We start from the raw sequence: 26,660 nt of genomic DNA, 5'->3' as shown, positions 1-26,660 counted from the left end.
GGGAATCTTTATTCAGGAAACGTTTCGCCACACAGTGGCTTCATCAGTCCAATACAAAGAGGAAGGCGTAAGGAGAGGAGGAGTATGAGGTAATCAGTCCCTCAGCCTGGAGTCGATGTGTTCAGTCCATCAATCTTGTAGGGCGATCTGGACGTGCTTCGACTAGTGGATGGTACCACTATGACCCCGCCTCCGCCTGCTTCACCTCACCTCACTACAGTATATAAGCCACGTCTACGGCCCTATGCTGTACATTCTACAAGATTGATGGACTGAACACATCGACTCCAGGCTGAGGGACTGATTACCTCATACTCCTCCTCTCCTTACGCCTTCCTCTTTGTATTGGACTGATGAAGCCACTGTGTGGCGAAACGTTTCCTGAATAAAGATTCCCATATGCTGCATAAGTGTCTCAATCTTCAACTTGTCGGTTTTTCAAACCATTCATCACAACTGTCAGACACTGCAGCATCATGGGATCTTGTTACAAAGAATTCTTCAACACTTGTTCAACCTTTGGACGAAGACCTACTTCGACTAGTGGATGGTACCACTATGACCCCGCCTCCGCCTGCTTCACCTCACCTCACTACAGTATATAAGCCACGTCTACGGCCCTATGCTGTACATTCTACAAGATTGATGGACTGAACACATCGACTCCAGGCTGAGGGACTGATTACCTCATACTCCTCCTCTCCTTACGCCTTCCTCTTTGTATTGGACTGATGAAGCCACTGTGTGGCGAAACGTTTCCTGAATAAAGATTCCCATATGCTGCATAAGTGTCTCAATCTTCAACTTGTCGGTTTTTCAAACCATTCATCACAGATGGTACCACTATGACCCCGCCTCCATCTGCTTCACGTCACCTCACTACAGTATATAAGCCACGTCTACGGCCCTATGCTGTACATTCTACAAGATTGATGGACTGAACACATCGACTCCAGGCTGAGGAACTGATTACCTCATACTCTTTTAATCAGGCCATTCCATCAGAATGGAAACGCAGTATGTTGGATCATTGCTATAATAAACTCAGAAGAATTTGTAATGAACTCAAGAGCAAACTACAAAGAAAATTAGACATTTTAATTGAAAATAGTGATTGGACAAAGCATGGTAAAAACAATTTTGTAATTAACTTATCAGATGAAATTTTAGACAAACATACAACTGCTGCTCTAGGTTTTGGCCTAAGTTTTGCAACTTCAAAAAAACTTAATAATGTTGAAAATGCAAAAGCCTTTTGTAACTTTGAGAAATTTTCTGATTTATCCTCTGTTGAAATTAATATTAGTAAAGGAATGGTATATAGCTCTATGTTAAAACCAAACATTCCCAATTGCCCTCAAAGATTCTTTAAGTCTTATTATACACTTAATAACAATAAAAATTTGCGCCTTACTAAAGCAGACAAAATAAATGCAATAGTAATTATGAAAGAAAATGATTACCAAGAAAAAATGAATAATCTCTTAGATGATACTGAAACCTATTCTAAACTTAGGAAAAATCCCCTAGAAACCGTTAACAGCAATTTCAATAAAACAATAAAACTTCTACTGAAAGGCAAAGATGAATTAGTCAATTTACTTCCACTAATCCATCTTTACCTTACATGTATGGACTAATAAAAACACACAAACCAGGGAATCCAGTCATACCAATTATTAGCTCCATAGGGTCAGTTTCATATAAATTATCCAAATGGCTTGTTGATATTTTGAGCCCTATTGTTGGCAAAATTTCTAACTTTAATGTTAAAAACAACATAGACTTGGTTGATAAATTAAGCTCCTTGACTGACTTAAATGATTTTAACATGGTTAGTTTTGATGTTACTTCCTTGTTTACGAAAGTTCCTGTTGATGATTTATTAAGTTTCTTATCTGAAGAACTCGTTAACTATGATTTACCATTGCCAGTTCCTACTATCATTAAACTTATTAAACTTTGCATTGTTGATGCAAAATTTGTATTTAATGATAAGTTTTACACTCAGAAGTTTGGTATGGCAATGGGAAATCCTCTTTCACCTGTTCTTAGTAACCTATACATGGAATTTTTTGAAACAAGGTTGCTTAACACAATCCTCCCTAATAGAGCTAAATGGTTCAGATATGTTGATGATATTTTGTGTCTTATGCCCAAAAATGTAGATATACACCATTTCCTTGGAAAATTAAATAGCTTAGCCCATTCTATAAACTTTACTGTTGAGTTTGAAGAAAATAACTCATTGCCTTTTCTAGATGTTTTAATTATTAAGGGTAATAATGAATTCAAATTTAAAATTTACAGAAAACCTACAAATAACTGTTCCTATGTCCACTATTATTCCTCGCATCAAGATAGAGTCAAACTGTCTGTTTTCTCATCAATGTTTTTGAGAGCTTTACGAATTTGTAGTCCTGAGTTCATAGATGAGGAAATATCCAAAATTTATGAAATAGGTAATGATTTAAAATACCCAAGAAATGTAATTGATAAATCTTTTAAAGTTGCTAGAAATACTTTTTACAATCCAAAAAGGGACAACCAGCCTTATTCAACTAAAAATATGTTGGTTCTCCCTTACCATGAAAACTTGGTTGATATGCCTTCTCTTCTTAAGACTTTTAATATTAAAGTTGTATTCAAAAATCTTGATACAGTAAAAAAACTTTTGATAAAGAATTCCCCCCAAAATGCTGATGGATGTGTCTATAAGATTCCTTGTAAAATTTGCGATAAAGTTTATTACGGTCAAACTGGTAAAAATCTCGAACTAAGATTAAAACAACATAAATATAGCATTAGAACTGGACAAGATTCCAATGCTCTATTTATTCATGTAAGAGATTTTAACCATCCAATTGATTTTCAAAAAGTTGAGAAAGTAGTATCAAGCAAGTCCATGGTCGACAGGAATATAATTGAATCTTGTTTCATAAAAAGCAGTTTTGACAATAATATGAATATTTCCTTTGGTTTATATAAATTAGATCCATTTATAATTAATAGAATTTGGGAAGAATTTAATAATACACTGGACAAATAATAATTTTTAAATTTTCTTGGGTAGAATAGTTTGCGGGTGAGTTGTGCAAAGGACCTATCCAGTTGGGCCGGCGCGCGTCAGGTGTTTAACCGTTGTGGGATCTGATAGTGAGGTGTTGGCCAGACCCCTTATATAGCTTCCTTGGATGCTTTACTTTCATAGTTCCTTGATAATGTGAGTAGTCACGAAAGCGCTTGGAATTTCTCTATTCTTTCAGAGTGGTTGTTTTGCATATATATATATATATTATATATATTTATATATATACATATATTTATATATATATATAATATATATATATATATATATAATATATATATATATATATATATATATATATATATATATACATATATATATATACATATATATATATATATATATATATATATATATATATATATATTATTGTGACCACGAACGAGTGGTATTGATCAATAACAACACTGCACTAGCCAAGGACTCGAACCCATGCTGCTTTGGCCTGCCTCATGGTGGGCGAAAACACATGACGCCCTAATCCACTGGACCATACGATCCTTAAGAGTAGCGCATCCAGCGGAACTGGATGTTGTACTCGCTACCCAAGGACACACGATGGTGTGGATGACTCTAGGCTAATTTCATTCTAGTCCCTGTTTGGTGTACTAGCACAACGAACAGTATTTTAGTTCGAGTCCTTGGCTAGTGCAGTTTATCCTACTTATCTTTGTGTCATCAGCGAATTTGCTCATATCACTAGTATTACCTTCAACAAGATCATTGATATATATTACAAACAACAACTGGCCTAAGACTGATCCCTGTGGAACGCCACTTGTTACAGGTCCCCACTCGGATTTAAGCCCATTTATGAAGATTGAGACACTTATGCAGCATATGGGAATCTTTATTCAGGAAACGTTTCGCCACACAGTGGCTTCGTCAGTCCAATACAAAGAGGAAGGCGTAAGGAGAGGAGGAGTATGAGGTAATCAGTCCCTAAGCCTGGAGTGGATGTGTTCAGTCCATCAATCTTGTAGAATGTACAGTATAGAGCCGTAGACGTGGCTTATATACTGTAGTGAGGTGAGGTGAAGCAGGCGGAGGCGGGGTCATAGTAGTACCATTCACTAGTCGAAGTAGGTCTTCGTCCTAGGGTTGAACAAGTGTTGAAGAATTCTTTGTAACAAGATCCCATGATGCTGCAGTGTCTGACAGTTGTGATGTAAGCCACGTCTACGTCTCTATGCTGTACATTCTACAAGATTGATGGACTGAACACATCGACTCCAGGCTGAGGGACTGATTACCTCATGCTCCTCCTCTCCTTACGCCTTCCTCTTTGTATTGGACTGACGAAGCCACTGTGTGGAGAAACGTTTCCTGAATAAAGATTCCCATATGCTGCATAAGTGTCTCAATCTTCAACTTGTCGGTTTTTCAAACCGTTCATCACAAGCCCATTTATGGACACTCTCTGCTTCCTGTCTGTGAGCCATGACTCGATCCATGAGAGCACTTTTTCCTGAATGCCATGAGCTGCCACTTTCTTTAACAGTCTTTGGTGCGGAACTCTATCAAAAGCTTTACTAAAATCTAAGTAAATAATATCAAATTCTTTATCGTGATCAACAGCCTCAAATTCCTTACTGAAGAAAGTCAATAAATTAGTTAGACAAGACCATGCTGAGTATCATTAATCAGATTATGCTTATCCAGAAGGCTTCTTATAATCTCAGGTATAATTGACTCTAACAGTATGCCTACAATTGAGGTCAGGCTTATTGGGCGGTAATTTGACGGTAATGACTTATCCCCTTATTTAAAAACAGGAATTACATTAGCCATCTTCCACGTATCAGACACGATACCTGTTTGAAGAGATAAATTAAAAATATTAGTTTATGGTTCACAGAGTTCCATTTTGCATTCCTTAAGAACCCTTGAAAAAAGCTCATCAGGTCCCGGCGATTTATTTTGCTTCAGTCGATCTATTTGTTTCACAACCATTTCACTATTGACTGTGATGTTACATAATTTATCTTCTTCTGGCCCACTATAAAAATTAATTACTGGAATATTATTAGTGTCTTCCTGTGTAAAAACCGAGAGAAAATAATTATTTAAAATAGAGCACATTTCATTCTCTTTGTCAGTAAGATGCCCATAGTTATTTTTAAGGGGACCTATCTTATCTCTGACTTTTGTTCTAAACATCTGGAAAAAACTTTTGGGTTAGTTTTCAAATCCCTGGCAACTTTAATTTCATAGTCCCGTTTAGCTTTTCTTATCCTCTTTTTAATAAAACGTCCCTCTTAATGTCAATATACTGATTCATAAGATGACTCTCACCTCTTTTGATACGCCTATAAATTCCTTTCTTATGCCCTAAAAGATATTTGAGCCTATTATTCATCCATTTTGGATCATTTCAGCTTGATCTAATTTCTTTATACGGGATAAATTTTCTTTGAGCAGCATATATAGTGTTCAGAAAACTGTCATATTGATAGCTCTCTTCATTACCCCAGTCAACAGATGATAAGTGTTCTCTAAGCCCATCGTAATCTGCTAAGCGAAAATCTGGAACTGTTACTGAGTTATCCCTACTATCATCGCTAACGCCAAGATCCTCTGAAATTTCTAAATTATTAACAAGGGATTCATTGTTTGCCAGAACTAAGTCAAGCAGGTTATTTCCCCTTGTAGGCTCTGTCACAAACTGCTTCAAAAAACAATCCTGAACTACTTCTAGAAGTCGTTTGATTCTAAATTCCCCTTCAAGAAAATCCAGTCAATATGACTAAAGTTAAAGTCTTCTAGAATTACTACGTTATTGTGCCTTGTGGCCTTAACAGTTTCCTCCTATAGTAGTCTCCCTTGGTCCCTAAGTTTGGGGGACGGTATATTACACCTAAAATAATTTTTCATGTCCCTCTGAAAATTCTACCCAAACAGACTTAGTATGGGTTTCAGACTTTATATCTGTTTTTATGCAACAGTTCAAGCGATCTCGGACATACAGTGCCACCCCACACCCCTTCCCGATAATTCTGTCTACTTGGAACAATTTAAAACCCTGTATGTAACATTCAGCAGGCATGTCCCGATTTTTCGTATTGAACCACGTCTCAGTTAAGGCAAATACACCAATGTTACCTGCACTAGCAACTAGTCTCAACTCGTCCATTTTATTCCTAGCACTACGACTATTTGTGTAATATATATTTAAGGACCCTCCCTTCTCATTTTTCTTCCTGCGGATTTCTGTTCCTCTACTATGCCTGTTACTTTCCTTATCACCTAATGCCATTGGCTTTTCTATGTTCATCAATAACTCTTCCTCATTCTGCATATAACTTGTTTCCTTAAAACTCACACTATCGCTACACTCAGAATTCATTGATTTTCCTCGAAAACCCATACCACTATCAATTTCTAGTTTAAAGTCCTCACAGCTCCCTCCACTGCCGTTGCCAGTGCTCCCACCCGAGACCTAAATAAGTGAACCCCATCCCTGGCATACATGTCATTTCTGCCATAGAAGAGGTCCCAGTTGTCAATGAATGTTGCTGCGTTTTCCTTACAGTATTTGTCCAGCCAACAATTGACACCAATTGCCCTGGACAACCATTCATTTCCAACTCCTCTCCTTGGCAAAATACCACATATGACAGGGTTTCCACCCTTCCTCCTAATTATCTCTATTGCTAACCTATACCTGCTAATCAGGTCCTCACTCCTACGTCTGCCAACATCGTTGCCTCCAGCACTGAGACAGATTGCTCACATTACCTCTCATGATGTCATCCAGACGGCTAACAATATCCTTCATCCCAGCCCCAGGAAAACACACTCTCTGCCTTCTACTCCTATCCTTCAAGCAGAATGCCCTATCCATGTGCCTAATCTGGCTATCCCCAACAACAACAATGTTTTTACCTTCCTTGGCGTCGTCCGTCGTGATGCTCCCAGTAGTCGACTCAAATGCTCTCAGTAATGTCGTACACAGTGCGTCTCCTCCCTCTCAAAGGACCCAAAGAGAGATGTTATGTGCTTCCACTGCCTTCGAGGTATCTAGTTCATCTAGCAGTTTCTTTACATCGTCCTCGGTTGTGTGAAGTGTGTCCAGCATTTCCAGCTTCCAGTAAACCTCGGTTTACTGGAAGCCTCTCTGTCTCCACTGTGCATTCCTCCCTAAATCTTGTGCTTAGCTCTTTACATACTCCCTGGTCGCTCCCGATGAGTTCCTCTCCTTGTTTACCTAGTCCTTGACTGTTGTTTTTCTGCTGATTTGGCTGTATAACAATTTTAGGTCAGAGTTAGCTTTCGATGCTATGTCATTCTCGTATTGACTCTGGCCCTTGCTCCTTATTCATGAATATTCATTTCTGGCTCTTCAGCTAATCTCCTTGTTTTCCTGAGTCTTTTAATTACTATATATCATCCATGCTCTAGCACAATTGGCTGTGGCCTCTCCACATCACCAGGTAAACCATAGGCTCACTCTAGTCTTCCCATTGGGTGTGGGTGGGTGTGAGTTGGACCTGACTAGCTTGTGCTACTAGGTCTGATGAGGTGCTCCTTCCTTAAGTGGAAGTGACCTGATTAGGTGGGCCATTGGGCTAATCCTGGGGGGGGGGGACACGGACCTGCTTCGCATGGGTCAGTAGGCCTGCTGCAGTGTTCCTTCTTTCTTATGTTCTTAAGTTTGTGTGTGTACTCACCTAGTTGTACTCACCTAGTTGAGGTTGCGGGGGTCGAGTCCGAGCTCCTGGCCCCGCCTCTTCACTGATCGCTACTAGGTCACTCTCCCTGAGCCGTGAGCTTTATCATACCTCTGCTTAAAGCTATGTATGGATCCTGCCTCCACTACATCGCTTCCCAAACTATTCCACTTACTGACTACTCTGTGGCTGAAGAAATACTTCCTAACATCCCTGTGATTCATCTGTGTCTTCAGCTTCCAACTGTGTCCCCTTGTTACTGTGTCCAATCTCTGGAACATCCTGTCTTTGTCCACCTTGTCAATTCCTCTCAGTATTTTGTATGTCGTTATCATGTCCCCCCTATCTCTCCTGTCCTCCAGTGTCGTCAGGTTGATTTCCCTTAACCTCTCCTCGTAGGACATACCTCTTAGCTCTGGGACTAGTCTTGTTGCAAACCTTTGCACTTTCTCTAGTTTCTTTACGTGCTTGGCTAGGTGTGGGTTCCAAACTGGTGCCGCATACTCCAATATGGGCCTAACGTATACGGTGTACAGGGTCCTGAACGATTCCTTATTAAGATGTCGGAATGCTGTTCTGAGGTTTGCTAGGCGCCCATATGCTGCAGCAGTTATTTGGTTGATGTGCGCTTCAGGAGATGTGCCTGGTGTTATACTCACCCCAAGATCTTTTTCCTTGAGTGAGGTTTGTAGTCTCTGACCCCCTAGACTGTACTCCGTCTGCGGCCTTCTTTGCCCTTCCCCAATCTTCATGACTTTGCACTTGGTGGGATTGAACTCCAGGAGCCAATTGCTGGACCAGGTCTGCAGCCTGTCCAGATCCCTTTGTAGTTCTGCCTGGTCTTCGATCGAGTGTATTCTTCTCATCAACTTCACGTCATCTGCAAACAGGGACACCTCAGAGTCTATTCCTTCCGTCATGTCGTTCACAAATACCAGAAACAGCACTGGTCCTAGGACTGACCCCTGCGGGACCCCGCTGGTCACAGGTGCCCACTCTGACACCTCGCCACGTACCATGACTCGCTGCTGTCTTCCTGACAAGTATTCCCTGATCCATTGTAGTGCCTTCCCTGTTATCCCTGCTTGGTCCTCCAGTTTTTGCACCAATCTCTTGTGTGGAACTGTGTCAAACGCCTTCTTGCAGTCCAAGAAAATGCAATCCACCCACCCCTCTCTCTCTTGTCTTACTGCTGTCACCATGTCATAGAACTCCAGTAGGTTTGTGACACAGGATTTCCCGTCCCTGAAACCATGCTGGCTGCTGTTGATGAGATCATTCCTTTCTAGGTGTTCCACCACTCTTCTCCTGATAATCTTCTCCATGATTTTGCATACTATACATGTCAGTGACACTGGTCTGTAGTTTAATGCTTCATGTCTGTCTCCTTTTTTAAAGATTGGGACTACATTTGCTGTCTTCCATGCCTCAGGCAATCTCCCTGTTTCGATAGATGTATTGAATATTGTTGTTAGGGGTACACATAGCGCCTCTGCTCCCTCTCTCAATACCCATGGGGAGATGTTATCTGGCCCCATTGCCTTTGAGGTATCTAGCTCACTCAGAAGCCTCTTCACTTCTTCCTCGGTTGTGTGCACTGTGTCCAGCACTTGGTGGTGTGCCCCACCTCTCCGTCTTTCTGGAGTCCCTTCTGTCTCCTCTGTGAACACTTCTTTGAATCTCTTGTTGAGTTCTTCACATACTTCACGGTCATTTCCTGTTGTCTCTCCTCCTTCCTTCCTTAGCCTGATTACCTGGTCCTTGACTGTTGTTTTCCTCCTGATGTGGCTGTACAACAGTTTCGGGTCAGATTTGGCTTTCGCTGCTATGTCATTTTCATATTGTCTTTGGGCCTCCCTTCTTATCTGTGCATATTCGTTTCTGGCTCTACGACTGTTCTCCTTATTCTCCTGGGTCCTTTGCCTTCTATATTTCTTCCATTCCCTAGCACACTTGGTTTTTGTGTGTGTGTGTGTGTGTGTGTGTGTGTGTGTGTGTGTGTGTGTGTGTGTGTGTGTGTACTCACCTAGTTGTACTCACCTAGTTGAGGTTGCGGGGGTCGAGTCCGAGCTCCTGGCCCCGCCTCTTCACTGATCGCTACTAGGTCACTCTCCCTGAGCCGTGAGCTTTATCATACCTCTGCTTAAAGCTATGTATGGATCCTGCCTCCACTACATCGCTTCCCAAACTATTCCACTTACTGACTACTCTGTGGCTGAAGAAATACTTCCTAACATCCCTGTGATTCATCTGTGTCTTCAGCTTCCAACTGTGTCCCCTTGTTACTGTGTCCAATCTCTGGAACATCCTGTCTTTGTCCACCTTGTCAATTCCTCTCAGTATTTTGTATGTCGTTATCATGTCCCCCCTATCTCTCCTGTCCTCCAGTGTCGTCAGGTTGATTTCCCTTAACCTCTCCTCGTAGGACATACCTCTTAGCTCTGGGACTAGTCTTGTTGCAAACCTTTGCACTTTCTCTAGTTTCTTCACGTGCTTGGCTAGGTGTGGGTTCCAAACTGGTGCCGCATACTCCAATATGGGCCTAACGTACACGGTGTACAGGGTCCTGAATGATTCCTTATTAAGATGTCGGAATGCTGTTCTGAGGTTTGCTAGGCGCCCATATGCTGCAGCAGTTATTTGGTTGATGTGCGCTTCAGGAGATGTGCCTGGTGTTATACTCACCCCAAGATCTTTTTCCTTGAGTGAGGTTTGTAGTCTCTGACCCCCTAGACTGTACTCCGTCTGCGGCCTTCTTTGCCCTTCCCCAATCTTCATGACTTTGCACTTGGTGGGATTGAACTCCAGGAGCCAATTGCTGGACCAGGTCTGCAGCCTGTCCAGATCCCTTTGTAGTTCTGCCTGGTCTTCGATCGAGTGAATTCTTCTCATCAACTTCACGTCATCTGCAAACAGGGACACCTCAGAGTCTATTCCTTCCGTCATGTCGTTCACAAATACCAGAAACAGCACTGGTCCTAGGACTGACCCCTGCGGGACCCCGCTGGTCACAGGTGCCCACTCTGACACCTCGCCACGTACCATGACTCGCTGCTGTCTTCCTGACAAGTATTCCCTGATCCATTGTAGTGCCTTCCCTGTTATCCCTGCTTGGTCCTCCAGTTTTTGCACCAATCTCTTGTGTGGAACTGTGTCAAACGCCTTCTTGCAGTCCAAGAAAATGCAATCCACCCACCCCTCTCTCTCTTGTCTTACTGCTGTCACCATGTCATAGAACTCCAGTAGGTTTGTGACACAGGATTTCCCGTCCCTGAAACCATGTTGGCTGCTGTTGATGAGATCGTTCCTTTCTAGGTGTTCCACCACTCTTCTCCTGATAATCTTCTCCATGATTTTGCATACTATACATGTCAGTGACACTGGTCTGTAGTTTAATGCTTCATGTCTGTCTCCTTTTTTAAAGATTGGGACTACATTTGCTGTCTTCCATGCCTCAGGCAATCTCCCTGTTTCGATAGATGTGTGTGTGTGTGTGTGTGTGTGTGTGTGTGTGTGTGTGTGTGTGTGTGTGTGTGTGTGTACTCACCTATTTGTACTCACCTATTTGTGGTTGCAGGGGTCGAGTCTTAGCTCCTGGCCCCGCCTCTTCACCGGTTGCTACTGGGCCCTCTCTCTCCCCGCTCCATGAGCTTTATCAAACCTCGTCTTAAAACTGTGTATGGTTCCTGCCTCCACTACGTCATTTTCTAGGCTATTCCACTGCCTTACAACTCTATGACTGAAGAAATACTTCCTAATATCTCTCTGACTCATTTGTGTCTTCAACTTCCAATTGTGGCCTCTTGTTTCTGTGTCCCCTCCCTGGAACATCCTGTCTTTGTCCACCTTGTCTATTCCACGCAGTATTTTATATGTCGTTATCATGTCTCCCCTGACCCTCCTGTCCTCCAGTGTCGTCAGGCCGATTTCCCTTAATCTTTCTTCATAGGACATTCCCCTTAGCTCTGGAACTAACCTTGTGGCAAACCTTTGTACTTTCTCTAGTTTCTTGACGTGCTTTATCAAGTGCGGGTTCCAAACAGGTGCTGCATACTCCAGTATGGGCCTGACATACACGGTGTACAGTGTCTTGAACGATTCCTTACTAAGGTATCGGAATGCTGTTCTCAGGTTTGCCAGGCGCCCATATGCTGCAGCAGTTATCTGATTGATGTGTGCTTCCGGAGACATGCTCGGTGTTATACTCACCCCAAGATCTTTCTCCTTGAGTGAGGTTTGCAGTCTTTGGCCACCTAGCCTATACTCTGTCTGTGGTCTTCTGTGCCCTTCCCCTATCTTCATGACTTTGCATTTGGCAGGATTAAATTCGAGAAGCCATTTGCTGGACCAGGTGTCCAGTCTGTCCAGGTCTCTTTGAAGTCCTGCCTGGTCCTCATCAGATTTAATTCTCCTCATTAACTTCACATCATCTGCAAACAGGGACACTTCTGAGTCTAACCCTTCCATCATGTCGTTCACATATACCAAAAATAGCACTGGTCCTAGGACCGACCCCTGTGGGACCCCGCTCGTCACAGGTGCCCACTGTGATACATCATTACGTACCATGACTCGTTGTTGCCTCCCTGTCAGGTATTCTCTGATCCATTGCAGTGCCCTTCCTGTTATATGCGCCTGATGCTCTAGCTTCTGCACTAATCTCTTGTGAGGAACTGTGTCAAAGGCCTTCTTGCAGTCCAAGAAGATGCAATCAACCCACCCCTCTCTCTCGTGTCTTACTTCTGTTATTTTATCATAAAACTCCAGAAGGTTTGTGACACAGGATTTGCCTTCCGTGAATCCGTGCTGGTTGGCATTTATACTCTTGTTCCGTTCCAGGTGCTCCACCACTCTCCTCCTGATAATCTTCTCCATAATTTTGCATACTATACACGTCAATGACACAGGTCTATAGTTTAGTGCCTCTTTTCTGTCTCCTTTTTTAAAAATGGGAACTACATTTGTGTGTGTGTGTGTGTGTGTGTGTGTGTGTGTGTGTGTGTGTGTGTGTGTGTGTGTGTGTGTGTGTGTGTGTGTGTGTGTGTGTGTGTGTGTGTGTGTGTGTGTGTGTGTGTGTGTGTGTGTGTGTGTGTGTGTGTGTGTGTGTGTGTGTGTGTGTGTGTGTGTGTGTATGTGTACTCACCTAGTTGTACTCACCTAGTTGAGGTTGCAGGGGTCGAGTCCGAGCTCCTGGCCCCGCCTCTTCACTGATCGCTACTAGGTCACTCTCCCTGAACCGTGAGCTTTATCATACCTCTGCTTAAAGCTATGTATGGATCCTGCCTCCACTACATCGCTTCCCAAACTATTCCACTTACTGACTACTCTGTGGCTGAAGAAATACTTCCTAACATCCCTGTGATTCATCTGTGTCTTCAACTTCCAACTGTGTCCCCTTGTTACTGTGTCCAATCTCTGGAACATCCTGTCTTTGTCCACCTTGTCAATTCCTCTCAGTATTTTGTATGTCGTTATCATGTCCCCCCTATCTCTCCTGTCCTCCAGTGTCGTCAGGTTGATTTCCCTTAACCTCTCCTCGTAGGACATACCTCTTAGCTCTGGGACTAGTCTTGTTGCAAACCTTTGCACTTTCTCTAGTTTCTTTACGTGCTTGGCTAGGTGTGGGTTCCAAACTGGTGCCGCATACTCCAATATGGGCCTAACGTACACGGTGTACAGGGTCCTGAACGATTCCTTATTAAGATGTCGGAATGATCTGAGATTTGCTAGGCGCCCATATGTTGCAGCCGTTATTTGGTTGATTGGGACTAGTCCTGTTGCATACCTTCGTACTTTCTCCAATTTCTTGACGTGCTTGACCAAGTGTAGTTTCCAAACTGGTGCTGCATACTCCAGTATGGCCCTGACGTACACGGCGTACATAATCTTGAACGATTCTTTTCTAAGGTGTCGGAATGTTATTCTTACGTTTGCTATGCTCCCATATGCTGCAGCAGTTATCTGGTTGATGCGCGCCTCAGGAGGTGCGCTCGGTATTATACTCACACAGATTCTTTTTCTTGAGTGAGGTTTACAATTTTTGGCGGCCTAGCCTATAATCTGTTTGTTGTCTTCTTTGCCCTTCCCCGATCTGCATGACTTTGTATTTGGTAGGGTTAAATTCCTAGAGCCAGTTTCTGGACAAGGCTTGGAGCCTGTGCAGGTCCCTTTGAAGTCCTGCCTGATCATTGTCCGATTTAATTCTCCTCATTAACTTCACATCATCTGCAAACAAGGACACTTCTGAGTCTATCCCTTCCGTCATGTCAGTCACATATACCAAAAACAGCACTTGACCTAGGACTGACCCCTGTGGAACCCCGCTCGTCACAGGCGCCCACTCTGACACCTCATCACGTACCATGATTCGCTGTTGCCTCCTTATGAGGTATTCTTTGATACATTGCAGTGCCTCTCCTGTTATGTGTGCCTGATCTACTAGCTATTGCACTAATCTCTTGCGAGGAACTGAACTTGTTAGTATATCCCTTGTTGGTGAACCCACCTAATCTGGCCTCCTGAAGTCTATTGTGTCTCCACTGTAAATACTTTTCTAAATATCATGTTGAGCTCCTCACATACTTTTTGGACGTTTCTTGTGAGCTCCCCACCTTCGTTCCTCACCCTGAATACCTGGTCCTTGGCTGCTGTCATCCTATTGAAGTGGCTATAAAACAGCTTCGAGTCAGACTTGAATTTCGATGCTATGTCATTCTCGTACTGTCGGTGGGCCTCCCTCTTTATCTTTGAATACTCCTTTCTGGCTCTTCGACTAATCTCTGTTTTCCTAGGCCCTTTGTCTTCTGAACTGTTTCATTCTCTAGCGCAGTTGGTTTTTTGTGCTCGTTTTCGTCTTCCCATTATTTTTGTTGCTCTTGGGACCAAACCTCTCCTCTGCCTCCTTCCATTTCGTTGTCAAGACACATGTGCAACATCTGGGTATCTTTATTGTAGACGTTTCGCCATCCAGTGGCTTTATCAATACAAATTCTAGGACATAACTTGAAGACAGTAGAACTATGTACAGAAGATGAGGTAATCAGTCCCTCAACCTAGGAGTAGGTGCGAAGAGCACCATAGTCGTGGAGATTCAAGTTATGTCCTAGAATTTGTATTGTTAAAGCCACTGGATGGCGAAACGTCTACAATAAAGATACCCAGATGTTGCACATGTGTCTTAATTTCATCTTGTCGGTATTATATACCATTCTTACACATTTCGTTGTCACTTAGTCCATCATTTCGTTTACTGATTTTCCTACCAATTGACTTTCCCACTGAACTTCCTGCAGGAAGTTCCTCATGCCTGTGTAGTCCCCCCTTTTATAGTTTGGCTTTTCACATCCTACTCCTGTTGCCCTCTCCACTTGTAACTTTACTATGTATTCACAGCTCAGAGCCACGAGATCACTACCTCCGAGGGGTCTTTCGTATGTGATGTCCCAATGACCAGGCTACTCAGGGTGAATACGAGGTCCAGTCTTGCTGGTTCATACTCACCTCTCTCTCTCTGGTAATGTCCCTAACATGTTGATGCATGAGGTTTGCCAGTACCACATCCATCATCTTGGCTCTCCATGTTTCAGGACCCCCATGTAGCTCCAGGTTTTCCCAGTCAATCTCCTTGTGATTGGAATCACCCATAACTAAAAACTTTGCTCTACTTGTGTTAACTCTTCTGGCCACATCAGTTAGTGTGTCTACCATTGCTCTGTTGTTCTCTTCAAATTCTTGTCTTGGCCTCCTGCATTTCTGTGGCGGGTTGTGCCTCACTGAAATGACTACCTTATGTCCCCCAGACTGATTTATACCTTCTATGTACTCCGTTTGGCCTATTTCGCGCGCGTGTGTGTGTGTGAGATAGAGATAGATAGATAGATAGATAGATAGATAGATAGATAGATAGATAGAGAGAGAGAGAGAGAGAGAGAGAGAGAGAGAGAGAGAGAGAGAGAGAGAGAGATGCTTTGATCTATGAGCTTTCAATAAAATTTGTAGAGGTGAGGGATGGAAGGACAATTCAAAACTCGCATCGCCTTATTTCGGAATATAATGAAAAATGTCTAGAGGCAAGATGTTGTAAATGATTCACATCCACTCCGACAGAGACTAATATTGGTGTGGAAAGACAAATCACAATGTCAATAGACCTCTGAAGTCCCATGTTGATCAGTGTGGAAACGAATAATCTTCAAAGTTTTTTCATTAGGAATAGATTAAAAAAGTTGAGATAGAAAAAGTGAGAACAATAAGGCAATGGTTAAAACTACTAATGGCGCCATCTTTAATCAAAACACGCTAGTCAACGCGTGGTTCCGTGTAGACGGAGATATTTCAGAACTAAGACTAGAGAGTAAGTCAGAAAATACTGGTAGGGAAAAGTTAGAGTATAAACGAACGCTATGAACTGTAAATATAAATAAGAATCCATAAGAAAAGTTACTTATTAATTTTATTAAAAAGAAATTGAATATTACCTGATCTAAAACAGTCCCAATTACAAAATAAAATTAGACATATATCTTTATCTGTCTACATTATATATATATATATATATATATATATATATATATATATATATATATATATATATATATATATATATATATATGCAATGTTGCAAGAGAGCAACCAAAGCAGGCAGAGATGTCTCAGAGTAGCGTAGTTGTCACCGTCCACGGTTACCCTCAGACTGGGTTAGCGGTCGGTGCCAACCCCACCCTACCATCATCCCTCTTCCCTCCCTATGGCGTAGGAGAGTTTATATATATATATATATATATATATATATATATATATATATATATATATATATATATATATATATATATATATATATATATATATATATATATATATATATATATATATATATATATATATATATATATATATATAGTGCCATCACCGAATGGGAGACTCTTGCTGCTCCAGCACCAAACCCTAGTGCAGCACTGGCTCACAAACAGTCAAGCTGGGATAGCCCAATTGCTGAAAAGGTGCTTGCCAACATGCTCAGGGCTGCAACATCAGATAGGGAGATTGCCCGTCTCCAGGCTGTGAGTGCACCTCACTCCGGGGACTTCCTCCAAACAGTTCCCATATCGGCAATGGGAACGCGACTCGACCCTAAGACCCTCCGTATTGCAGTGGCTCTGCGCCTTGCTGCCCCAATTCACACAGAATATATGTGTATTTGCGGCGAAGTGCAAGCAGACCAATACGGTCTACATGGTCTTAACTGTTCCAAAACCAAGGGCTGGCATGCAAGACACAATGAGGTCAACGACATCATTAAGAGAACCCTTGCTACAGCTGGATGCCCTGCCGAGAGGGAGCCACGATCACTTGCAGCAAACAATACCCACAACCCAGCAAACCGCCCCGACGGGATCACCATCTATCCTTGGAAGAATGGCAAGCTCTTAGCATGGGACTATACCTGTGTGTCCACACTGGCTGACACCTATATCCATCACAGTGTGGGGCGACAGGGAGGAGCTGCTGACCACAGGGAGGAGTACAAGATCAGCAAGTACAGGGACATTAGCCAACAGTATCAATTTGTCCCAGTGGGATCAGAGACCTTGGGATCATGGGGAAAAAATGCCACACGTTTCCTTAAAGAATTGGGTTCCAGACTCATCGACACCACCAGGGACCCAAGGGCAGCCACTTTCATGTTCCAGCGCCTCAGCGTCGCCATCCAGAGGGGAAATGCTTGCTGCATACTTGGCTCACGTCCAGCCTCGGAGGAGCTGGAGGAAATTCATCATCTTTGATACATTGTGCCATTGTATTCATGTTTATGTTTTTTTCTGTAAATGTATTTTGTTTATTAATAAATGTTCACATAGAATATAAATATATAGGGGGTGGTAGGAGAAGAAAATATTCAAACAGCTCCGGGGAGAACCTTGAGTTTTCCCTGAGGTACGTTTATTGTCTTCTCTGAGGATGAGGGTCCCCATTCCAGCTATAGAGGTGGTACTTCCCTATATATATATATATATATATATATATATATATATATATATATATATATATATATATATATATATATATATATATATATATATATATATATATATATATATATATATATATATATATAATATATATATATATATATATATATATATATATATATATATATATATATATATATATATATATATATATATAAAAAGAAGAAGAAGAAAATTGTCAAAGTGGGAAGTGTGCGTGGATGTTGTGCAAATGATAAGAAAGAGATGATTGTGGATGTTATGAATGAGAAGAAACTGGATGTCCTGGCTTTAAGTGAAACAAAGCTGAAGGGGGTGGGAGAGTTTCAATGGAGAGGAATAAATGGGATTAGGTCAGGGGTTTCAAATAGAGTTAGAGCTAAAGAAGGAGTAGCAATAATGTTGAAGGATAAGCTATGGCAGGAAAAGAGGGACTACAAATGCATAAATTCAAGGATTATGTGGAGTAAAATAAAGATTGGATGTGAAAAGTGGGTTATAGTAAGCGTGTATGCACCTGGAGAAGAGAGAAGTGTAGAGGAGAGAGAGAGATTCTGGGAAATGTTGAGTGAATGCGTGGGGAGTTTTGAATCAAGTGTGAGAGTAATGGTGGTTGGGGATTTCAATGCTAAAGTGGGTAAAAATGTTATGGAGGGAGTAGTAGGTAAATTTGGGGTGCCAGGGGTAAATGTAAATGGGGAGCCTTTAATTGAGCTATGTGTAGAAAGAAATTTGGTAATAAGTAATACATATTTTATGAAAAAGAGGATAAATAAATATACAAGGTATGATGTAGCACGTAATGAAAGTAGTTTGTTAGATTATGTATTGGTGGATAAAAGGTTGATGGGTAGGCTCCAGGATGTACATGTTTATAGAGGGGCAACTGATATATCGGATCATTATTTAGTTGTAGCTACAGTTAGAGTAAGAGGTAGATGGGAAAAGAGGAAGGTGGCAACAACAAGTAAGAGGGAGGTGAAAGTGTATAAACTAAGGGAGGAGGAAGTTCGGGCGAGATATAAGCGACTATTGGCAGAAAGGTGGGCTAGTGCAAAGATGAGTAGTGGGGGGGTTGAAGAGGGTTGGAATAGTTTTAAAAATGCAGTATTAGAATGTGGGGCAGAAGTTTGTGGTTATAGGAGGGTGGGGGCAGGAGGAAAGAGGAGTGATTGGTGGAATGATGAAGTAAAGGGTGTGATAAAAGAGAAAAAGGTAGCTTACGAGAGGTTTTTACAAAGCAGAAGTGTTATAAGAAGAGCAGAGTATATGGAGAGTAAAAGAAAGGTGAAGAGAGTGGTGAGAGAGTGCAAAAGGAGAGCAGATGAAAGAGTGGGAGAGGCACTGTCAAGAAATTTTAATGAAAATAAGAAAAAATTTTGGAGTGAGTTAAACAAGTTAAGAAAGCCTAGGGAAAGTATGGATTTGTCAGTTAAAAACAGAGTAGGGGAGTTAGTAGATGGGGAGAGGGAGGTATTAGGTAGATGGCGAGAATATTTTGAGGAACTTTTAAATGTTGAGGAAGAAAGGGAGGCGGTAATTTCATGCACTGGCCAGGGAGGTATACCATCTTTTAGGAGTGAAGAAGAGCAGAATGTAAGTGTGGTGGAGGTACGTGAGGCATTACGTAGAATGAAAGGGGGTAAAGCAGCTGGAACTGATGGGATCATGACAGAAATGTTAAAAGCAGGGGGGGATATAGTGTTGGAGTGGTTGGTACTTTTGTTTAATAAATGTATGAAAGAGGGGAAGGTACCTAGGGATTGGCGGAGAGCATGTATAGTCCCTTTATATAAAGGGAAAGGGGACAAAAGAGATTGTAAAAATTATAGAGGAATAAGTTTACTGAGTATACCAGGAAAAGTATACGGTAGGGTTATAATTGAAAGAATTAGAGGTAAGACAGAATGTAGAATTGCGGATGAGCAAGGAGGCTTCAGAGTGGGTAGGGGATGTGTAGATCAAGTGTTTACATTGAAGCATATATGTGAACAGTATTTAGATAAAGGTAGGGAAGTTTTTATTGCATTTATGGATTTAGAAAAGGCATATGATAGAGTGGATAGAGGAGCAATGTGGCAGATGTTGCAAGTATATGGAATAGGTGGTAAGTTACTAAATGCTGTAAAGAGCTTTTATGAGGATAGTGAGGCTCAGGTTAGGGTGTGTAGAAGAGAGGGAGAATACTTCCCGGTAAAAGTAGGTCTTAGACAGGGATGTGTAATGTCACCATGGTTGTTTAATATATTTATAGATGGGGTTGTAAAAGAAGTAAATGCTAGGGTGTTCGGGAGAGGGGTGGGATTAAATTATGGGGAATCAAATTCAAAATGGGAATTGACACAGTTACTTTTTGCTGATGATACTGTGCTTATGGGAGATTCTAAAGAAAAATTGCAAAGGTTAGTGGATGAGTTTGAGAATGTGTGTAAAGGTAGAAAGTTGAAAGTGAACATAGAAAAGAGTAAGGTGATGAGGGTATCAAATGATTTAGATAAAGAAAAATTGGATATCAAATTGGGGAGGAGGAGTATGGAAGAAGTGAATGTTTTCAGATACTTGGGAGTTGACGTGTCGGCGGATGGATTTATGAAGGATGAGGTTAATCATAGAATTGATGAGGGAAAAAAGGTGAGTGGTGCGTTGAGGTATATGTGGAGTCAAAAAACGTTATCTATGGAGGCAAAGAAGGGAATGTATGAAAGTATAGTAGTACCAACACTCTTATATGGATGTGAAGCTTGGGTGGTAAATGCAGCAGCGAGGAGACGGTTGGAGGCAGTGGAGATGTCCTGTCTAAGGGCAATGTGTGGTGTAAATATTATGCAGAAAATTCGGAGTGTGGAAATTAGGAGAAGGTGTGGAGTTAATAAAAGCATTAGTCAGAGGGCAGAAGAGGGGTTGTTGAGGTGGTTTGGTCATTTAGAGAGAATGGATCAAAGTAGAATGACATGGAAAGCATATAAATCTATAGGGGAAGGAAAGAGGGGTAGGGGTCGTCCTCGAAAGGGTTGGAAAGAGGGGGTAAAGGAGGTTTTGTGGGCGAGGGGCTTGGACTTCCAGCAAGCGTGCATGAGCGTGTTAGATAGGAGTGAATGGAGACGAATGATACTTGGGACCTGACGATCTGTTGGAGTGTGAGCAGGGTAATATTTAGTGAAGGGATTCAGGGAAACCGGTTATTTTCATATAGTCGGACTTGAGTCCTGGAAATGGGAAGTACAATGCCTGCACTTTAAAGGAGGGGTTTGGGATATTGGCAGTTTGGAGGGATATGTTGTGTATCTTTATACGTATATGCTTCTAAACTGTTGTATTCTGAGCACCTCTGCAAAAGCAGTGATAATGTGTGAGTGTGGTGAAAGTGTTGAATGATGATGAAAGTATTTTCTTTTTGGGGATTTTCTTTCTTTTTTGGGTCACCCTGCCTCGGTGGGAGACGACCGACTTGTTGAAAAAAAAAATATATATATATATATATTTATATATGTGTATATATATATATATATATATATATATATATATATATATATATATATATATATATATATATATATATATATATATATATATATATATATATATATATATATATATATATATATATATATATATATATATATATATATATATATATATATATATATATGTCGTGCCGAATAGGCAGAACTTGCGATCTTGGCTTAAATAGCAACGCTCATCTTGCCATATAGGACAAGTGAAAATTTGTGTATGCAATAATTTCGCCAAAATCATTCTGAACCTAACGAAAAAAATATATTTCACTGTGTTTGTTTAGTATTAAATTATTGTAAACAAATCTAAAATATATTTAGTTGGGTTAGGCTAAAATAAATTGTTCTTGTTATAATAAGGTTAGGTAAGTTTTCTAAGATTCTTTTGGTGCAAAATTATAAATTTTTACATTAACATTAATGAAAAAAATATATCTTTAAACGTATAAGAGGAAATTTTAGAAAGGACTTAATTTTAAATGAGTTCTTGCTAATTGACCAGTTTTACATATTCGGCACGACATATATATATATATATATATATATTATATATATATATATATATATATATATATATATATATATATATATATATATATATATATACAACCAGATAACTGCTGCAGCATATGGGCGCCTGGCAAACCTGAGAATAGCGTTCCGATACCTTAGTAAGGAATCGTTCAAGACTCTGTACACCATGTACGTCAGAGCCGTACTAGAGTATGCAGCACCAGTTTGGAACCCACGCCTGGTCAAGCAAGTCATGAAATTAGAGAAAGTGCAAAGGTTTGCAATAAGGCTAATTCCAGAGCTAATGGAAATGTCCTACGAAGAAAGGTTAAGGGAAATCGGCCTGACGACACTGGAGGACAGGAGGGACAGGGAAGACATGATAACGACTAATAATATACTGAGAGGCAAAGAAAAGGTGGACAGAGACAGGATGTTCCAGAGATGGGACACAGAAACAAACGGTCACAATTGGAAGTTGAAGACTCAGATGAGTCAAAAACATGTTAGGAAGCATTTCTTCAGTCATAGAGTTGTCAGGAAGTGGAAAAATCTGGCAAGTGATGTAGTGGTGGCAGGAACCATACCTAGTTTTGAGACGAAGTATCATAAAGCTCATGGAGCAGTGGAGAGAGGACCTAGCAGCGACCAGTGAAGAGGCTGGACCAGGAGCTGAGTCTCGATCCCTGCAAACACAAACAGGTGAGTTCCAATAGGTGACTACACACACACACCCACAGTACACTGCCAGGTCTCCCAACCTCACAGTGTTGGAGAGAAAACTGAAGGTATGGTACACAAACGCAAATGGAATAACAAATAAGTGGGAGGAGTGGCACGAAAGAGTCAAAGAGGCATCACCGGACATCATAGCCCTCACAGAAACCAAGGTTACAGGTATGATAACAGATACCATCTTTCCAACAGGGTAACAGATCCTGAGGAAAGACAGAGGGAACAGGGAGGGTGGAGGAGTGGCACTGCTGATCAAAAACCGATGGAATTTTGATGAGCTGGAGAGAGGAGACAGCGGAGAAGCAAGCGTTTGCATAACGGGACCGCTTCACTCTGGAGGTCCCAAAGTGGTAAATGTAGTGATGTATAACCCACCACAGAACAGCAGGAGGCCAAGGCAAGAGTATGACGAGAGCAATAGAGCGATGGTTGACACACTGGCTGCAGTGGCCAGAAGAGCTCATGCATGCAGGGCAAAGCTCCTGATCATGGGTGACTTTAACCACAAGGAAATCGATTGGGAGAACTTGGAGCCACATGGGGGCCAAGATACATGGAGGGCTAAGATGATGGAGGTGGTACTGGAAAACTTCATGTACCAACACGTAAGGGACACTACAAGAGAGAGAGGAGAGGATGAACCAGCAAGACTGGACCTAGTATTCACCTTGAGTAGTGCAGATATTGAGGACATCACATATGAAAGACCCCTTGGGGCCAGCGATCATGTGGTTTTAAGCTTCGAATACACAGTAGAGCTACAAGTGGAGGGGGAAGCAGGAAGGCCAGGGCGAATGAAGCCAAACTACAAGAAAGGGGACTACACGGGAATGAGGAACTTCCTGAACGGGGTTCAGTGGGACAGAGAACTGGCAGGGAAGCCAGTTAATGAGATGATGGAATATGTAACAACAATGTGCAAGGAGGCTGAGGAGAGGTTTGTACCCAAGGGTAACAGGAATAATGAAAAAGCCAGGATGAGCCCATGGTTCACCCAAAGGTGCAGGGAGGCAAAAACCAAGTGTGCTAGGGAATGGAAGAAATATAGAAGGCAAAGGACCCAGGAGAATAAGGAGAGCAGTCGTAGAGCCAGAAATGAATATGCACAGATAAGAAGGGAGGCCCAACGACAATATGAAAACGACATAGCAGCGAAAGCCAAATCTGACCCGAAGCTGTTATACAGCCACATCAGGAGGAAAACAACAGTCAAGGACCAGGTAATCAGGCTAAGGAAGGAAGGAGGAGAGACAACAAGAAATGACCGTGAAGTATGTGAGGAACTCAACAAGAGATTCAAAGAAGTGTTCACAGAGGAGACAGAAGGGGCTCCAGAAAGACGGAGAGGTGGGGTACACCACCAAGTGCTGGACACAGTACACACAACCGAGGAAGAAGTGAAGAGGCTTCTGAGTGAGCTAGATACCTCAAAGGCAATGGGGCCGGATAACATCTCTCCATGGGTCCTGAGAGAGGGAGCAGAGGCGCTATGTGTACCCCTAACAACAATATTCAATACATCTATCGAAACAGGGAGATTGCCTGAGGCATGGAAGACAGCAAATGTAGTCCCAATCTTTAAAAAAGGAGACAGACATGAAGCACTAAACTACAGACCAGTGTCACTGACATGTATAGTATGCAAAGTCATGGAGAAGATTATCAGGAGAAGAGTGGTGGAACACCTAGAAAGGAATGATCTCATCAACAGCAGCCAACATGGTTTCAGGGACGGGAAATCCTGTGTCACAAACCTACTGGAGTTCTATGACATGGTGACAGCAGTAAGACAAGAGAGAGAGGGGTGGGTGGATTGCATTTTCTTGGACTGCAAGAAGGCGTTTGACACAGTTCCACACAAGAGATTAGTGCAAAAACTGGAGGACCAAGCAGGGATAACAGGGAAGGCACTACAATGGATCAGGGAATACTTGTCAGGAAGACAGCAGCGAGTCATGGTACGTGGCGAGGTGTCAGAGTGGGCACCTGTGACCAGCGGGGTCCCACAGGGGTCAGTCCTAGGACCAGTGCTGTTTCTGGTATTTGTGAACGACATGACGGAAGGAATAGACTCCGAAGTGTCCCTGTTTGCAGATGACGTGAAGTTGATGAGAAGAATTCATTCGATCGAAGACCAGGCAGAACTACAAAGGGATCTGGACAGGCTGCAGACCTGGTCCAGCAATTGGCTCCTGGAGTTCAACCCCACCAAGTGCAAAGTCATGAAGATTGGGGAAGGGCAAAGAAGACCGCAGACGGAGTACAGTCTAGGGGGCCAGAGACTACAAACCTCACTCAAGGAAAAAGATCTTGGGGTGAGTATAACACCAGGCACATCTCCTGAAGCGCACATCAACCAAATAACTGCTGCAGCATATGGGCGCCTAGCAAACCTCAGAACAGCATTCCGACATCTTAATAAGGAATCGTTCAGGACCCTGTACACCGTGTACGTTAGGCCCATATTGGAGTATGCGGCACCAGTTTGGAACCCACACCTAGCCAAGCACGTAAAGAAACTAGAGAAAGTGCAAAGGTTTGCAACAAGACTAGTCCCAGAGCTAAGAGGTATGTCCTACGAGGAGAGGTTAAGGGAAATCGACCTGACGACACTGGAGGACAGGAGAGATAGGGGGGACATGATAACGACATACAAAATACTGAGAGGAATTGACAAGGTGGACAAAGACAGGATGTTCCAGAGATGGACACAGCAACAAGGGGACACAGTTGGAAGTTGAAGACACAGATGAATCACAGGGATGTTAGGAAGTATTTCTTCAGCCACAGAGTAGTCAGGAAGTGGAATAGTTTGGGAAGCGATGTAGTGGAGGCAGGATCCATACATAGCTTTAAGCAGAGGTATGATAAAGCTCACGGTTCAGGGAGAGTGACCTAGTAGCGACCAGTGAAGAGGCGGGGCCAGGAGCTAGGACTCGACCCCTGCAACCTCAACTAGGTGAGTACACACAATTAGTCGGATATTCGAAAAGTTATCCCTTGGTACGATTCTGAAGAGAGTTGACGACACTGGTGACTGTGGAGCTTTGTTGAGGAAGATGTGGAAGAAAACACAAGAGAACACCTTATGATGACAAGGTTATTATAAGAAATACTGTTAAGGATCCCAAGAAAACCAGCTAAGATCTAGAGAGATTTGACTTCAGCTGACGTTAATGTTGATTCTTTAACATTTCGATAAATTATTATTATTATTGTTATTATAATCAAGGGCGAAGCGCTAAACCCGGAGGATTATACAGCGCCTAGGGGGGGGGGATGTGGAAGGCAATCAGGCTTAATTCGGGGAACTGGAGCACAAATCCAATTCCCTAAATCAAGAGCCCCTCACAAACATCAAGGAACCTTCCTTAAGGGGAACATTTCGATAAAGACTTATTGAATTTTTCAGAACTGCTAGAAAGACGATAAAGAAACAATTGTTGACTGCTGTGGTGGGCACTCGATCATCAAGGACGACAGATGAATGGAGAAATGTTATATTATCGTATACTATATTTTCATTTTTAAAGTACATGGATACAGATCAGTGGTAGTGAGACGGAGCAAAGACGAACCAATTCGGAATGGACGCATTCAACAAGTGCCAAAATACCCACCAGAGAAGATGGTTCGGGGTGGGTTAAGTGATAAAGGCTCTGCTGGGCTTGTTATTATTAAGGAAGCAATAGAGACTTTCCTGATGGAGAAGACATTTTCCAGCCGGATCTTTCCACGCCACACTTCCAGAAGAAAAATGCTGACACTCTTCGAAGAGAGTTGGTTAAGCGTTATAGAGCGTTATCTAATGGTTTTACTCTTCTTGTTTTACCACATTCCTGGGCTAGTGATTAGAAGTAAGATTTTATTATAAAACCCTGACATAGCTTGGCTTCAACTAGTCCTGCCTTGGTGACTGAAGCAATAATTTCTCAGAGTAAAATTAAGAGTGACAATAAGGTTAAGAATATGGGAATCACTAAGGACAACACTAAGGACAAGAAAAGTTAAAGATTTGGAGGCAACAATAAGAGTCGCAAAAATAGAGAACATTAAGAACAATAGAAATCACTCCCTACGAAAGTAAAAGACTGGGCAGGCGATGCAAAATGCCGCCAATAAAAAGTAGGGG

The sequence above is a fragment of the Cherax quadricarinatus genome, chromosome 58, assembly GCF_038502225.1.
Source record: "Cherax quadricarinatus isolate ZL_2023a chromosome 58, ASM3850222v1, whole genome shotgun sequence".
Lineage (NCBI taxonomy): Eukaryota > Metazoa > Arthropoda > Malacostraca > Decapoda > Parastacidae > Cherax > Cherax quadricarinatus.
The sequence above is the reverse complement of the archived record's forward strand: the minus strand, read 5'-3'. Positions refer to the sequence as shown.